The following is a 16,867-nucleotide window of genomic DNA, read 5'->3' on the forward strand; positions in this document are numbered from 1 at the left end:
TGCTCTCTCCCCCGTATCCGTCACTCCCGCCCTTTCCCTGTATCCCTCACTCCCGCACTCTCCTCCGTATCCCTCACTCCTGCCCTCTGCCCTGTATCCCTCACTCCCGCTCTTCCCCCGTATCACTCACTCCCGCCCTCTCCCTGAATCCCCCCTCACTCCCTCCTCCCCCGTATCCCTCACTCCCGCTCTCTCTCCCGTATCCCTCACTCCCTCCCTCTCCCCCGTATCCCTTGCTCCCGCCCTCTACCCGTATCCCACACACGCGCCCTCTTTCCCGTATCCCTCACTCCCGCCCTCTACCCCATATCCCTCGCTCCCTCCCTCTCCCCGTATCCCTCACTCCCACCCTCTCCCCGTATCCCTCACTCATGCTCTCTCCCCCGTATCCCTCACTCCCGCTCTCTCCCCTGTATCCCTCATTCCTGCTCTCTCCCCATATCCCTCACTCCCACCCTCCCCGAAACCCTCACTCCCTCTCCCCGTATCCCTCACTCCCGCTCTCTCACCATCCCTCACTCCCACCCTCTCCCCCTTATCCCTCACTCCCGCTCTCTCCCCGTATCCCTCACTCCCGCCCTCTCCCCATATCCCTCACTCCCTCTCCCCGTATCCCTCACTCCCACCCTCTCCCTCATATCCCTCACTCCCACCCTGTCCCCGTATCCCTCAATCCCGCTCTCTCCCCCTGTAGCCCTCACTCCCTCTCCCTGTATCCCTCACTCCCAGCGCTCTGCCCGTATCTCTCACTCCCGCCCTCTCCCCGTATCCCTCACTCCCACTTTCTCCCCCATAACCCTCACTCCCGCCCTCTCCCCGTATCCCTCACTCCCGCTCTCTCCCCGTATCCCTCACTCCTGCTCACTCCCCCGTATCCCTCACTCCCGCTCTCTCCCCGTATCCCTCACTCCCGCCCTCTCCCTGAATCCCTCACTCCCTCTCCCCCATATCCCTCACTCCCGCTCTCTGTCCCGTATCTCTCACTCCTGCCCTCTCCCCCGTATCCCTAACTCCCGCCCTCTCCCCCCGTATCCCTCACTCCCACCCTCTCCCCCCGTATCCCTCATTCCCGCCCTCTCCCCCCGTATACCTCACTCCCGCCCTCTCCCCGTATCCCTCACTCCCATTCTCTCTCCCCGTATCCCTCACTCCCGCGCTCTGCCCGTATCTCTCACTCCTGCCCTCTCCCCGTATCCCTCACTCCCACCCTCTCCCCCATATCCCTCACTCCCGCTGTCTCCCCCGTATCCCTCACTCCCGCTCTCTCCCCGTATCCCTCACTACCACTCTCCCCGTATCCCTCACTCCTGCCCTCTCCCCCGTATCCCTCACTCTCACCCTCTCCCCATATCCCTCACTCCCTCGCTCTCCCCCCATATCCCTCACTCCCGCTCTCTCCCCCTTATCCCTCACTCCCGCTCTCTCCCCGTATCCCTCACTCCTGCTCTCTCCTCCGTATCCCTCACTCCCGCCCTTTCCCTGTATCCCTCACTCCCGCTCTCTCCCCGTATCCCTCACTCCCGCCCTCTCCCTGAATCCCTCACTCCCTCTCCCCCGTATCCCTCACTCCCGCTCTCTCTCCCGTATCTCTCACTCCTGCCCTCTCCCCGTATCCCTCACTCCCACCCTCCCCCCGTATCCCTCACTCAAGCTCTCTCCGTATCCCTCATTCCCGCTCTCTCCCCCGTATCCCTCACTCCCGCCCTTTCCCCCCATATCCGTCGTTCCCAACTTCTCCCCCATATCCCTCACTCCCACCCTATCCCCCTGTATCCCTCACTCCCGCCCTCTCCCCATATCCCTCACTCCCTCTCCCCTGTATCCCTCACTCCCACCCTCTCCCTCATATCCCTCACTCCCACCCTCTCCCCGTATCCCTCACTCCCGCTCTCTCCCCCCGTAGCCCTCACTCCCTCTCCCCGTATCCCTCACTCCCGCTCTCTCTCCCCGTATCCCTCATTCCCTCTCCCCCCGTATCCCTCACTCCCAGCGCTCTGCCCGTATCTCTCACTCCCGCCCTCTCCCCGTATCCCTCACTCCCGCTCTCTCCCCCGTATCCCTCACTCCCGCCCTCTCCCCCATATCCCTCACTCCCACCCTCTCCCCCCGTATCCCTCACTCCCGCCCTCTCCCCCGTATCCCTCACTCCCGCCCTCTCCCCGTATCCCTCACTCCCATTCTCTCTCCCCGTATCCATCACTCCTGCGCTCTGCCCGTATCTCTCACTCCCGCCCTCTCCCCGTATCCCTCACTCCCTCCCTCTCCCCCCATATACTCACTCCCGCTCTCTCCCCCTTATCCCTCACTCCCGCTCTCTCCCCGTATCCCTCACTCCCGCCCTCTCCCCATATCCCTCACTCCCTCTCCCCGTATCCCTCACTCCCACCCTCTCCCTCATATCCCTCACTCCCACCCTGTCCCCGTATCCCTCACTCCCGCTCTCTCCCCCTGTAGCCCTCACTCCCTCTCCCCGTATCCCTCACTCCCAGCGCTCTGCCCGTATCTCTCACTCCCGCCCTCTCCCCGTATCCCTCACTCCCACTTTCTCCCCCATAACCCTCACTCCCGCTCTCTCTCCCGTATCTCTCACTCCTGCCCTCCCCCCCGTATCCCTCACTCCCGCCCTCTCCCTGATTCCCTCACTCCCTCTCCCCCGTATCCCTCACTCCAGCTCTCTCTCCGTATCCCTCATTCCCGCTCTCTCCCCCGTATCCCTCACTCCCGCCCTTTCCCCCCATATCCGTCGTTCCCAACTTCTCCCCCATATCCCTCACTCCCACCCTATCCCCCTGTATCCCTCACTCCCGCCCTCTCCCCATATCCCTCACTCCCTCTCCCCGTATCCCTCACTCCCACCCTCTCCCTCATATCCCTCACTCCCACCCTCTCCCCGTATCCCTCACTCCCGCTCTCTCCCCCCGTAGCCCTCACTCCCTCTCCCCGTATCCCTCACTCCCGCTCTCTCTCCCCGTATCCCTCATTCCCTCTCCCCCCGTATCCCTCACTCCCAGCGCTCTGCCCGTATCTCTCACTCCCGCCCTCTCCCCGTATCCCTCACTCCCGCTCTCTCCCCCGTATCCCTCACTCCCGCCCTCTCCCCCCATATCCCTCACTCCCACCCTCTCCCCCCGTATCCCTCATTCCCGCCCTCTCCCCCGTATCCCTCACTCCCGCCCTCTCCCTGATTCCCTCACTCCCTCTCCCCCGTATCCCTCACTCCCGCTCTCTCCCCGTATCCCTCACTCCTGCTCACTCCCCCGTATCCCTCACTCCCGCCCTTGCCCTGTATCCCTCACTCCCGCTCTCTCCCCGTATCCCTCACTCCTGCTCTCTCCCCCGTATCCCTCACTCCCGCTCTCTCTCCCGTATCTCTCACTCCTGCCCTCTCTCCCGTATCCCTCACTCCCGCCCTCTCCCCCGTATCCCTCACTCCCGCCCTCTCCCCCTGTATCCCTCATTCCTGCCCTCTCCCCCCGTATCCCTCACTCCCGCCCTCTCCCCGTATACCTCGCTCCCATTCTCTCTCCCCGTATCCCTCACTCCCGCGCTCTGCCCGTATCTCTCACTCCCGCCCTCTCCCCGTATCCCTCACTCCCACCCTCTCCCCCATATCCCTCACTCCCGCTCTCTCCCCCGTATCCCTCACTCCCGCTCTCTCCCCGTATCCCTCACTCCCGCTCTCTCCCCGTATCCCTCACTCCTGCCCTCTCCCTGTATCCCTCACTCCTGCTCTCTCCCCCGTATCCCTCACTCCCGCCCTTGCCCTGTATCCCTCACTCCCGCTCTCTCCACGTAACCGTCACTCCCGCTCTCTCCTCCATATCCCTCACTCCTGCCCTCTCTCCTGTATCCCTCACTCCCGCTCTCTCCCCCGTATCCCTCACTCGCACCCTCCCCCCCCGTATCCCTCACTCCCGCTCTCTCCATATCCCTCACTCCCGCTCTCTCCCCCGTATCCCTCACTCCCGCCCTCTCCCCATATCCCTCACTCCCTCTCCCCGTATCCCTCACTCCCACCCTCTCCCTCATATCCCTCACTCCCACCCTCTCCCCGTATCCCTCACTCCCGCTCTCTCCCCCCGTAGCCCTCACTCCCTCTCCCCGTATCCCTCACTCCCGCTCTCTCTCCCCGTATCCCTCATTCCCTCTCCCCCCGTATCCCTCACTCCCAGCGCTCTGCCCGTATCTCTCACTCCCGCCCTCTCCCCGTATCCCTCACTCCCGCTCTCTCCCCCGTATCCCTCACTCCCGCCCTCTCCCCCCATATCCCTCACTCCCACCCTCTCCCCCCCGTATCCCTCATTCCCGCCCTCTCCCCCGTATCCCTCACTCCCCGCCCTCTCCCGTATCCCTCACTCCCATTCTCTCTCCCCGTATCCCTCACTCCTGCGCTCTGCCCGTATCTCTCACTCCCGCCCTCTCCCCGTATCCCTCACTCCCTCCCTCTCCCCCCATATACTCACTCCCGCTCTCTCCCCCTTATCCCTCACTCCCGCCTCTCCTCCCCGTATCCCTCACTCCCGCCCTCTCCCCATATCCCTCACTCCCTCTCCCCGTATCCCTCACTCCCACCCTCTCCCTCATATCCCTCACTCCCACCCTGTCCCCGTATCCCTCACTCCCGCTCTCTCCCCCTGTAGCCCTCACTCCCTCTCCCCGTATCCCTCACTCCCAGCGCTCTGCCCGTATCTCTCACTCCCGCCCTCTCCCCGTATCCCTCACTCCCACTGTCTCCCCCATAACCCTCACTCCCGCCCTCTCCCCGTATCCCTCACTCCCGCTCTCTCCCCGTATCCCTCACTCCTGCTCACTCCCCCGTATCCCTCACTCCCGCCCTTGCACTGTATCCCTCACTCCCGCTCTCTCTCCCGTATCTCTCACTCCTGCCCTCCCCCCCGTATCCCTCACTCCCGCCCTCTCCCTGATTCCCTCACTCCCTCTCCCCCGTATCCCTCACTCCCGCTCTCTCTCCGTATCCCTCATTCCCGCTCTCTCCCCCGTATCCCTCACTCCCGCCCTTTCCCCCCATATCCGTCGTTCCCAACTTCTCCCCCATATCCCTCACTCCCACCCTATCCCCCTGTATCCCTCACTCCCGCCCTCTCCCCATATCCCTCACTCCCTCTCCCCGTATCCCTCACTCCCACCCTCTCCCTCATATCCCTCACTCCCACCCTCTCCCCGTATCCCTCACTCCCGCTCTCTCCCCCCGTAGCCCTCACTCCCTCTCCCCGTATCCCTCACTCCCGCTCTCTCTCCCCGTATCCCTCATTCCCTCTCCCCCCGTATCCCTCACTCCCAGCGCTCTGCCCGTATCTCTCACTCCCGCCCTCTCCCCGTATCCCTCACTCCCGCTCTCTCCCCCGTATCCCTCACTCCCGCCCTCTCCCCCCCATATCCCTCACTCCCACCCTCCTCCCCCCCATATCCTCACTCCCACCCTCTCCCCCCGTATCCCTCATTCCCGCCCTCTCCCCCGTATCCCTCACTCCCGCCCTCTCCCCGTATCCCTCACTCCCATTCTCTCTCCCCGTATCCCTCACTCCTGCACTCTGCCCGTATCTCTCACTCCCGCCCTCTCCCCGTATCCCTCACTCCCTCCCTCTCCCCCCATATACTCACTCCCGCTCTCTCCCCCTTATCCCTCACTCCCCGCTCTCTCCCCGTATCCTCACTCCCGCCCTCTCCCCATATCCCTCACTCCCTCTCCCCGTATCCCTCACTCCCACCCTCTCCCTCATATCCCTCACTCCCACCCTGTCCCCGTATCCCTCACTCCCGCTCTCTCCCCCTGTAGCCCTCACTCCCTCTCCCCGTATCCCTCACTCCCAGCGCTCTGCCCGTATCTCTCACTCCCGCCCTCTCCCCGTATCCCTCACTCCCACTTTCTCCCCCATAACCCTCACTCCCGCCCTCTCCCCGTATCCCTCACTCCCGCTCTCTCCCCGTATCCCTCACTCCTGCTCACTCCCCCGTATCCCTCACTCCCGCCCTTGCACTGTATCCCTCACTCCCGCTCTCTCTCCCATATCTCTCACTCCTGCCCTCCCCCCCGTATCCCTCACTCCCGCCCTCTCCCTGATTCCCTCACTCCCTCTCCCCCGTATCCCTCACTCCCGCTCTCTCCCCGTATCCCTCACTCCTGCTCACTCCCCCGTATCCCTCACTCCCGCCCTTGCCCTGTATCCCTCACTCCCGCTCTCTCCCCGTATCCCTCACTCCCGCTCTCTCCCCGTATCCCTCACTCCTGCTCTCTCCCCCGTATCCCTCACTCCCGCTCTCTCTCCCGTATCTCTCACTCCTGCCCTCTCTCCCGTATCCCTCACTCCCGCCCTCTCCCCCGTATCCCTCACTCCCGCCCTCTCCCCCTGTATCCCTCATTCCTGCCCTCTCCCCCCGTATCCCTCACTCCCGCCCTCTCCCGTATACCTCGCTCCCATTCTCTCTCCCCGTATCCCTCACTCCCGCGCTCTGCCCGTATCTCTCACTCCCGCCCTCTCCCCGTATCCCTCACTCCCACCCTCTCCCCCATATCCCTCACTCCCGCTCTCTCCCCCGTATCCCTCACTCCCGCTCTCTCCCCGTATCCCTCACTCCCGCTCTCTCCCCCCGTAGCCCTCACTCCCTCTCCCCGTATCCCTCACTCCCGCTCTCTCTCCCCGTATCCCTCATTCCCTCTCCCCCCGTATCCCTCACTCCCAGCGCTCTGCCCGTATCTCTCACTCCCGCCCTCTCCCCGTATCCCTCACTCCCGCTCTCTCCCCCGTATCCCTCACTCCCGCCCTCTCCCCCCATATCCCTCACTCCCACCCTCTCCCCCCCGTATCCCTCATTCCCGCCCTCTCCCCCGTATCCCTCACTCCCGCCCTCTCCCGTATCCCTCACTCCCATTCTCTCTCCCCGTATCCCTCACTCCTGCGCTCTGCCCGTATCTCTCACTCCGCCCTCTCCCCGTATCCCTCACTCCCTCCCTCTCCCCCCATATACTCACTCCCGCTCTCTCCCCCTTATCCCTCACTCCCGCTCTCTCCCCGTATCCCTCACTCCCGCCCTCTCCCCATATCCCTCACTCCCTCTCCCCGTATCCCTCACTCCCACCCTCTCCCTCATATCCCTCACTCCCACCCTGTCCCCGTATCCCTCACTCCCGCTCTCTCCCCCTGTAGCCCTCACTCCCTCTCCCCGTATCCCTCACTCCCAGCGCTCTGCCCCGTATCTCTCACTCCCGCCCTCTCCCCGTATCCCTCACTCCCACTTTCTCCCCCCATAACCCTCACTCCCGCCCTCTCCCCGTATCCCTCACTCCCGCTCTCTCCCCGTATCCCTCACTCCTGCTCACTCCCCCGTATCCCTCACTCCCGCCCTTGCACTGTATCCCTCACTCCCGCTCTCTCTCCCGTATCTCTCACTCTGCCCTCCCCCCCGTATCCCTCACTCCCGCCCTCTCCTGATTCCCTCACTCCCTCTCCCCCGTATCCCTCACTCCCGCTCTCTCTCCGTATCCCTCATTCCCGCTCTCTCCCCCGTATCCCTCACTCCCGCCCTTTCCCCCCCATATCCGTCGTTCCCAACTTCTCCCCCATATCCCTCACTCCCACCCTATCCCCCTGTATCCCTCACTCCCGCCCTCTCCCCATATCCCTCACTCCCTCTCCCCGTATCCCTCACTCCCACCCTCTCCCTCATATCCCTCACTCCCACCCTCTCCCCGTATCCTCACTCCCGCTCTCTCCCCCCGTAGCCCTCACTCCCTCTCCCCGTATCCCTCACTCCCGCTCTCTCTCCCCGTATCCCTCATTCCCTCTCCCCCCGTATCCCTCACTCCCAGCGCTCTGCCCGTATCTCTCACTCCCGCCCTCTCCCCGTATCCCTCACTCCCGCTCTCTCCCCCGTATCCCTCACTCCCGCCCTCTCCCCCCATATCCCTCACTCCCACCCTCTCCCCCCGTATCCCTCATTCCCGCCCTCTCCCCCGTATCCCTCACTCCCGCCCTCTCCCCGTATCCCTCACTCCCATTCTCTCTCCCCGTATCCCTCACTCCTGCGCTCTGCCCGTATCTCTCACTCCCGCCCTCTCCCCGTATCCCTCACTCCCTCCCTCTCCCCCCATATACTCACTCCCGCTCTCTCCCCCTTATCCCTCACTCCCGCTCTCTCCCCGTATCCCTCACTCCCGCCCTCTCCCCATATCCCTCACTCCCTCTCCCCGTATCCCTCACTCGCACCCTCTCCCTCATATCCCTCACTCCCACCCTGTCCCCGTATCCCTCACTCCCGCTCTCTCCCCCTGTAGCCCTCACTCCCTCTCCCCGTATCCCTCACTCCCAGCGCTCTGCCCGTATCTCTCACTCCCGCCCTCTCCCCGTATCCCTCACTCCCACTTTCTCCCCCATAACCCTCACTCCCGCCCTCTCCCCGTATCCCTCACTCCCGCTCTCTCCCCGTATCCCTCACTCCTGCTCACTCCCCCGTATCCCTCACTCCCGCCCTTGCACTGTATCCCTCACTCCCGCTCTCTCTCCCATATCTCTCACTCCTGCCCTCCCCCCCGTATCCCTCACTCCCGCCCTCTCCCTGATTCCCTCACTCCCTCTCCCCCGTATCCCTCACTCCCGCTCTCTCCCCGTATCCCTCACTCCTGCTCACTCCCCCGTATCCCTCACTCCCGCCCTTGCCCTGTATCCCTCACTCCCGCTCTCTCCCCGTATCCCTCACTCCTGCTCTCTCCCCCGTATCCCTCACTCCCGCTCTCTCTCCCGTATCCTCTCACTCCTGCCCTCTCTCCCGTATCCCTCACTCCCGCCCTCTCCCCCGTATCCCTCACTCCCGCCCTCTCCCCCTGAATCCCTCATTCCTGCCCTCTCCCCCCGTATCCCTCACTCCCGCCCTCTCCCGTATACCTCGCTCCCATTCTCTCTCCCCGTATCCCCTCACTCCCGCGCTCTGCCCGTATCTCTCACTCCCGCCCTCTCCCCGTATCCCTCACTCCCACCCTCTCCCCCATATCCCTCACTCCCGCTCTCTCCCCCGTATCCCTCACTCCCGCTCTCTCCCCGTATCCCTCACTCCCGCTCTCTCCCCGTATTCCTCACTCCTGCCCTCTCCCTGTATCCCTCACTCCTGCTCTCTCCCCCGTATCCCTCACTCCCGCCCTTGCCCTGTATCCCTCACTCCCGCTCTCTCCACGTAACCGTCACTCCCGCTCTCTCCTCCATATCCCTCACTCCTGCCCTCTCTCCTGTATCCCTCACTCCCGCTCTCTCCCCCCGTATCCCTCACTCGCACCCTCCCCCCCCGTATCCCTCACTCCCGCTCTCTCCATATCCCTCACTCCCGCTCTCTCCCCCGTATCCCTCACTCCCGCCCTCTCCCCATATCCCTCACTCCCTCTCCCCGTATCCCTCACTCCCACCCTCTCCCTCATATCCCTCACTCCCACCCTCTCCCCGTATCCCTCACTCCCGCTCTCTCCCCCCGTAGCCCTCACTCCCTCTCCCCGTATCCCTCACTCCCGCTCTCTCTCCCCGTATCCCTCATTCCCTCTCCCCCCGTATCCCTCACTCCCATCGCTCTGCCCGTATCTCTCACTCCCGCCCTCTCCCCGTATCCCTCACTCCCGCTCTCTCCCCCGTATCCCTCACTCCGGCCCTCTCCCCCCGTATCCCTCACTCCCACCCTCTCCCCCCGTATCCCTCATTCCCGCCCTCTCCCCCGTATCCCTCACTCCCGCCCTCTCCCCGTATCCCTCACTGCCTCTCCCCCGTATCCCTCACTCCCGCGCTCTGCCCGTATCCTCTCACTCCCGCCCTCTCCCCGTATCCCCACTCCCTGCCCTCTCCCCCCAGTATCCTCACTCCCGCTCTCTCCCCTTATCCCTCACTCCCGCTCTCTCCCCCGTATCCCTCACTCCCGCCCTCTCCCCATATCCCTCACTCCCTCTCCCCGTATCCCTCACTCCCACCTCTCCTCATATCCCTCACTCCCACCCTGCTCTCCCCCGTATCCCTCACTCCCGCTCTCTCCCCCTGTAGCCCTCACTCCACCTCCCCGTAATCCCTCACTCCCAGCGCTCTGCCCGTATCTCTCACTCCGCCCTCTCCCCGTATCCCTCACTCCCACCTTCTCCCCCATATCCTCACTCCCGCCCTCTCCCCCGTATCCCTCACTCCCGCTCTCTCCCCGTATCCCTCACTCCCTGCTACTCCCCCGTTATCCCTCACTCCCGCCCTTGCACTGTATCCCTCACTCCCGCTCTCTCTCCCCGTATCTCTCACTCCCTGCCCTCCCCACGTATCCCTCACTCCCGCCCTCTCCCCTGTTTCCCTCACTCCCCTCTCACCCCGTATCCCTCACTCCGCTCTCTCCCCCGTATCCCTCACTCCCGCCCCTCTCCCCCGTATCCCTCACTCCCGCCCTCTCCCCCTCCGTATCCCTCATTCCTGCCCTCTCCCCCACGTATCCCTCACTCCCGCCCTCTCCCGTATACTCGCTCCCATTCTCTCTCCCCGTATCCCTCACTCCCGCGCTCTGCCCGTATCTCTCACTCCCCGCCCCTCTCCCCGTATCCCTCACTCCACCCTCTCCCCATATCCCTCACTCCCGCTCACTCCCCCGTATCCCTCACTCCCGCTCTCTCCCCGTATCCCTCACTCCCGCTCTCCCCATATCCCTCACTCCTGCCCTCTTCCCCGTATCCCTCACTCCCTGCTCTCTCCCCCCGTATCCCTCACTCCCGCCCTTGCCCTGTATCCCTCACTCCCGCTCTCTCCACGTAACCCTCACTCCCGGTCTCTCCTCCATATCCCTCACTCCTGCCCTCTCTCCTGTATCCCTCACTCCCGCTCTCTCCCCTGTATCCCTCACTCGCACCCTCCCCCCCCGTATCCCTCACTCCCGCTCTCTCCATATCCCTCACTCCCGCTCTCTCCCCCGTATCCCTCACTCCCGCTCTCTCCCCGTATCCCTCACTCCCGCTCTCTCCCCGTATCCCTCACTCCTGCCCTCTCCCTGTATCCCTCACTCCTGCTCTCTCCCCCGTATCCCTCACTCCCGCCCTTGCCCTGTATCCCTCACTCCCGCTCTCTCCCAGTATCCCTCACTCCTGCTCTCTCCCCCGTATCCCTCACTCCCGCCCTTTCCCTGTATCCCTCACTCCCGCTCTCTCCCCGTATCCCTCACTCCCGCCCTCTCCCTGAATCCCTCACTCCCTCTCCCCCGTATCCCTCACTCCCGCTCTCTCTCCCGTATCTCTCACTCCTGCCCTCTCCCCCGTATCCCTCACTCCCACCCTCTCCCCCCGTATCCCTCACTCCCACCCTCACCCCCCGTATCCCTCATTCCCACCCTCTCCCCCGTATCCCTCACTCCCGCCCTCTCTCCGTATCCCTCACTCCCATTCTCTCTCCCCGTATCCCTCACTCCCGCGCTCTGCCCGTATCTCTCACTCCCGCCCTCTCCCCGTATCCCTCACTCCCACCCTCTCCCCCATATCCCTCACTCCCGCTCTCTCCCCCGTATCCCTCACTCCCGCTCTCTCCCCGTATCCCTCACTCCCGCTTTCACCCCATATCCCTCACTCCCACCCTCTCCCCGTATCCCTCACTCCCACCCTCTCCCCGTATCCCTCACTCCTGCCCTCTCCCCCGTATCACTCACTGCCACCCTCTCCCCATATCCCTCACTCCCTCCCTCTCCCCCATATCCCTCACTCGCGCTCTCTCCCCCGTATCCCTCACTCCCGCTCTCTCCCCGTATCCCTCACTTCTGCTCTCTCCCCCGTATCCCTCACTCCTGCCCTCTGCCCCCTATCGCTCTCTCCCGCTCTCTCCCCCTTATCCCTCACTCCCACCCTCTCCCCATATCCCTCACTCCCCCCCCATATCCCTCACTCCCGCTCTCTCCCCCGTATCCCTCACTCCCGCTCTCTCCCTGTATCCCTCACTCCTGCTCTCTCCCCCGTATCCGTCACTCCCGCCCTTTCCCTGTATCCCTCACTCCCGCACTCTCCCTGTATCCCTCACTCCCGCTCTCTCCTCCGTATCCCTCACTCCTGCCCTCTGCCCTGTATCCCTCACTCCCGCTCTCTCCCCCGTATCACTCACTCCCGCCCTCTCCTGAATCCCTCACTCCCTCTCCCCCGTATCCCTCACTCCCGCTCTCTCTCCCGTATCCCTCACTCCCTCCCTCTCCCCCGTATCCCTTGCTCCCGCCCTCTACCCGTATCCCACACACGCGCCCTCTGTCCCGTATCCCTCACTCCCGCCCTCTACCCCATATCCCTCGCTCCCTCCCTCTCCCCGTATCCCTCACTCCCACCCTCTCCCCGTATCCCTCACTCATGCTCTCTCTCCCGTATCCCTCACTCCCGCTCTCTCCCCTGTATCCCTCATTCCTGCTCTCTCCCCATATCCCTCACTCCCCCCCTCCCCGAAACCCTCACTCCCTCTCCCCGTATACCTCACTCCCTCTCTCTCCCCATCCCTCACTCCCACCCTCACCCCCGTATCCCTCACTCCCGCTCTCTCCTTGTATCCCTCACTCTCACCCTCTCCCCCCGTATCCCTCACTCCCGCTCTCTCCCCGTATCCCTCACTCCCGCCCTCTCCCCGTAACCCTCACTCCCTCTAGCATTATCCCTCACTCCCGCTCTCTCCCCGTATCCCTCACTCCCACCCTCTCCCCCATATCCCTCACTCCCGCTCTCTCCCCCATATCCCTCACTCCCGCTCTCTCTCCCGTATCTCTCACTCCTGCCCTCTCCCCCGTATCCCTCACTCCCACCCTCTCCCCCCGTATCCCTCACTCCCACCCTCTCCCCCCGTATCCCTCATTCCCACCCTCTCCCCCGTATCCCTCACTCCCGCCCTCTCTCCGTATCCCTCACTCCCATTCTCTCTCCCCGTATCCCTCACTCCCGCGCTCTGCCCGTATCTCTCACTCCCGCCCTCTCCCCGTATCCCTCACTCCCACCCTCTCCCCCATATCCCTCACTCCCGCTCTCTCCCCCATATCCCTCACTCCCGCTCTCTCCCCGTATCCCTCACTCCCGCTTTCACCCCCATATCCCTCACTCCCACCCTCTCCCCGTATCCCTCACTCCCGCTCTCTCCCCTGTATCCCTCACTCCCGCTCTCTCCCTGTATCCCTCACTCCCACCCTCTCCCCGTATCCCTCACTCCTGCCCTCTCCCCGTATCACTCACTGCCACCCTCTCCCCATATCCCTCACTCCCTCCCTCTCCCCCATATCCCTCACTCGCGCTCTCTCCCCCGTATCCCTCACTCCCGCTCTCTCCCCGTATCCCTCACTTCTGCTCTCTCCCCCGTATCCCTCACTCCTGCCCTCTGCCCCCTATCGCTCTCTCCCGCTCTCTCCCCCTTATCCCTCACTCCCACCCTCTCCCCATATCCCTCACTCCCCCCCCATATCCCTCACTCCCGCTCTCTCCCCCGTATCCCTCACTCCCGCTCTCTCCCTGTATCCCTCACTCCTGCTCTCTCCCCCGTATCCGTCACTCCCGCCCTTTCCCTGTATCCCTCACTCCCGCACTCTCCCTGTATCCCTCACTCCCGCTCTCTCCTCCGTATCCCTCACTCCTGCCCTCTGCCCTGTATCCCTCACTCCCGCTCTCTCCCCCGTATCACTCACTCCCGCCCTCTCCCTGAATCCCTCACTCCCTCTCCCCCGTATCCCTCACTCCCGCTCTCTCTCCCGTATCCCTCACTCCCTCCCTCTCCCCGTATCCCTTGTTCCCGCCCTCTACCCGTATCCCACACACCCGCCCTCTGTCCCGTATCCCTCACTCCCGCCCTCTACCCCATATCCCTCGCTCCCTCCCTCTCCCCGTATCCCTCACTCCCACCCTCTCCCCGTATCCCTCACTCATGCTCTCTCTCCCGTATCCCTCACTCCCGCTCTCTCCCCTGTATCCCTCATTCCTGCTCTCTCCCCATATCCCTCACTCCCACCCTCCCCGAAACCCTCACTCCCTCTCCCCGTATACCTCACTCCCTCTCTCTCCCCATCCCTCACTCCCACCCTCACCCCCGTATCCCTCACTCCCGCTCTCTCCTTGTATCCCTCACTCTCACCCTCTCCCCCCGTATCCCTCACACCCGCTCTCTCCCCGTATCCCTCACTCCCGCCCTCTCCCCGTAACCCTCACTCCCTCTAGCATTATCCCTCACTCCCGCTCTCTCCCCGTATCCCTCACTCCCACCCTCTCCCCCATATCCCTCACTCCCGCTCTCTCCCCCATATCCCTCACTCCCGCTTTCACCCCCATATCCCTCACTCCCTCCCTCTCCCCGTATCCCTCACTCCCGCTCTCTCCCCTGTATCCCTCACTCCCGCTCTCTCCCCGTATCCCTCACTCCCACCCTCTCCCCCTTATCCCTCACTCCTGCCCTCTCCCCCGTATCACTCACTGCCACCCTCTCCCCATATCCCTCACTCCCTCCCTCTCCCCCATATCCCTCACTCGCGCTCTCTCCCCCGTATCCCTCACTCCCGCTCTCTCCCCGTATCCCTCACTTCTGCTCTCTCCCCCGTATCCCTCACTCCTGCCCTCTGCCCCCTATCGCTCTCTCCCGCTCTCTCCCCCTTATCCCTCACTCCCACCCTCTCCCCATATCCCTCACTCCCCCCCCATATCCCTCACTCCCACTCTCTCCCCCGTATCCCTCACTCCCGCTCTCTCCCTGTATCCCTCACTCCTGCTCTCTCCCCCGTATCCGTCACTCCCGCCCTTTCCCTGTATCCCTCACTCCCGCACTCTCCCTGTATCCCTCACTCCCGCTCTCTCCTCCGTATCCCTCACTCCTGCCCTCTGCCCTGTATCCCTCACTCCCGCTCTCTCCCCCGTATCACTCACTCCCGCCCTCTCCCTGAATCCCTCACTCCCTCTCCCCCGTATCCCTCACTCCCGCTCTCTCTCCCGTATCCCTCACTCCCTCCCTCTCCCCGTATCCCTTGCTCCCGCCCTCTACCCGTATCCCACACACCCGCCCTCTGTCCCGTATCCCTCACTCCCGCCCTCTACCCCATATCCCTCGCTCCCTCCCTCTCCCCGTATCCCTCACTCCCACCCTCTCCCCGTATCCCTCACTCATGCTCTCTCCCCCGTATCCCTCACTCCCGCTCTCTCCCCTGTATCCCTCATTCCTGCTCTCTCCCCATATCCCTCACTCCCACCCTCCCCGAAACCCTCACTCCCTCTCCCCGTATACCTCACTCCCGCTCTCTCCCCATCCCTCACTCCCACCCTCACCCCCGTATCCCTCACTCCCGCTCTCTCCTTGTATCCCTCACTCTCACCCTCTCCCCCCGTATCCCTCACTCCCGCTCTCTCCCCGTATCCCTCACTCCCGCCCTCTCCCCGTAACCCTCACTCCCTCTAGCCTTATCCCTCACTCCTGCTCTCTCCCCATATCCCTAACTCCCACCCTCTCTCCCGTATTTCTCACTCCCACCCTCTCCCCGTATTCCTCACTCCCAACCTCCCCCCGTATCCCTCACTCCCTCCCTCTCCCCGTATCCCTCACTCCCTCTCTCCCCCGTATCCCACACTCCTGCCCTCTCCCCCCGTATCCCTCACTCCCACCCTCCCCCCCGTATCCCTCACTCCCGCTCTCTCCGTATCCCTCACTCCCGCTCTCTCCCCCGTATCCCTCACTCCCGCCCTCTCCCCCCATATCCCTCGTTCCCACCCTCTCCCCCGTATCCCTCACTCCCACTCTCTCCCCCTGTATCCCTCACTCCCGCCCTCTCCCCCGGATCCCTGACTCCCTCTCCCCGTATCCCTCACTCCCACCCTCTACCCCATATCCCTCACTCCCACCCTCTCCCCGTATCCCTCACTCCCGCTCTCTCCCCCCGTATCCCTCACTCCCTCTCCCCGTATCCCTCACTCCCTCTCTCTCTCCCCGTAACCCTCACTCCCTCTCCCCGTATCCCTCACTCCCGCCCTCTCCCCCGTATCCCTCACTCCCACCCTCACCCCCGTATCCCTCACTCCCGCTCTCTCCTCGTGACCCTGACTCCCTCTAGCCGTATCCCTCACTCCCGCTCTCTCCCCGTATGCCTCACTCCCACCCTCTCTCCCGTATCCCACACTCCCGCCCTCTCCCCCCGTATCCCTCACTCCCTCCCTCTCCCCGTATCCCTCACTCCCTCTCTCCCCCGTATCCCACACTCCCGCCCTCTCCCCCCGTATCCCTCACTCCCACCCTCCCCCGTATCCCTCACTCCCGCTCCCTCCGTATCCCTCACTCCCTCTCTCCGCCGTATCCCACACTCCCGCCCTCTCCCCCCGTATCCCTCACTCCCACCCTCCCCCCGTATCCCTCACTCCCGCTCTCTCCGTATCCCTCACTCCCGCTCTCTCCCCCGTATCCCTCGTTCCCACCCTCTCCCCCCATATCCCTCGTTCCCACCCTCTCCCCCGTATCCCTCACTCCCACTCTCTCCCCCTGTATCCCTCACTCCCGCCCTCTCCCCCGTATCCCTCACTCCCTCTCCCCGTATCCCTCACTCCCACCCTCTCCCCCATATCCCTCACTCCCACCCTCTCCCCGTATCCCTCACTCCCGCTCTCTCCCCCGTATCCCTCACTCCCTCTCCCCGTATCCCTCACTCCCGCTCTCTCTCCCCATATCCCTCACTCCCTCTCCCCCCGTATCCCTCACTCCCACCCTCTCCCCGTATCCCTCACTCCCGCCCTCTCCCCGTATCCCTCACTCCCGCCCTCTCCCCGTATCCCTCACTCCCATTCTCTCTCCCTGTATCCCTCACTCCCGCCCTCTCCCCGTATCCCTCACTCCCGCCCTCTCCCCGTATCCCTCACTCCCGCCCTCTCCCCGTATCCCTC

The sequence above is a fragment of the Carcharodon carcharias genome, unplaced genomic scaffold (genome assembly GCF_017639515.1).
Source record: "Carcharodon carcharias isolate sCarCar2 unplaced genomic scaffold, sCarCar2.pri scaffold_1083_ctg1, whole genome shotgun sequence".
Taxonomy (NCBI): Eukaryota; Metazoa; Chordata; class Chondrichthyes; order Lamniformes; family Lamnidae; genus Carcharodon; species Carcharodon carcharias.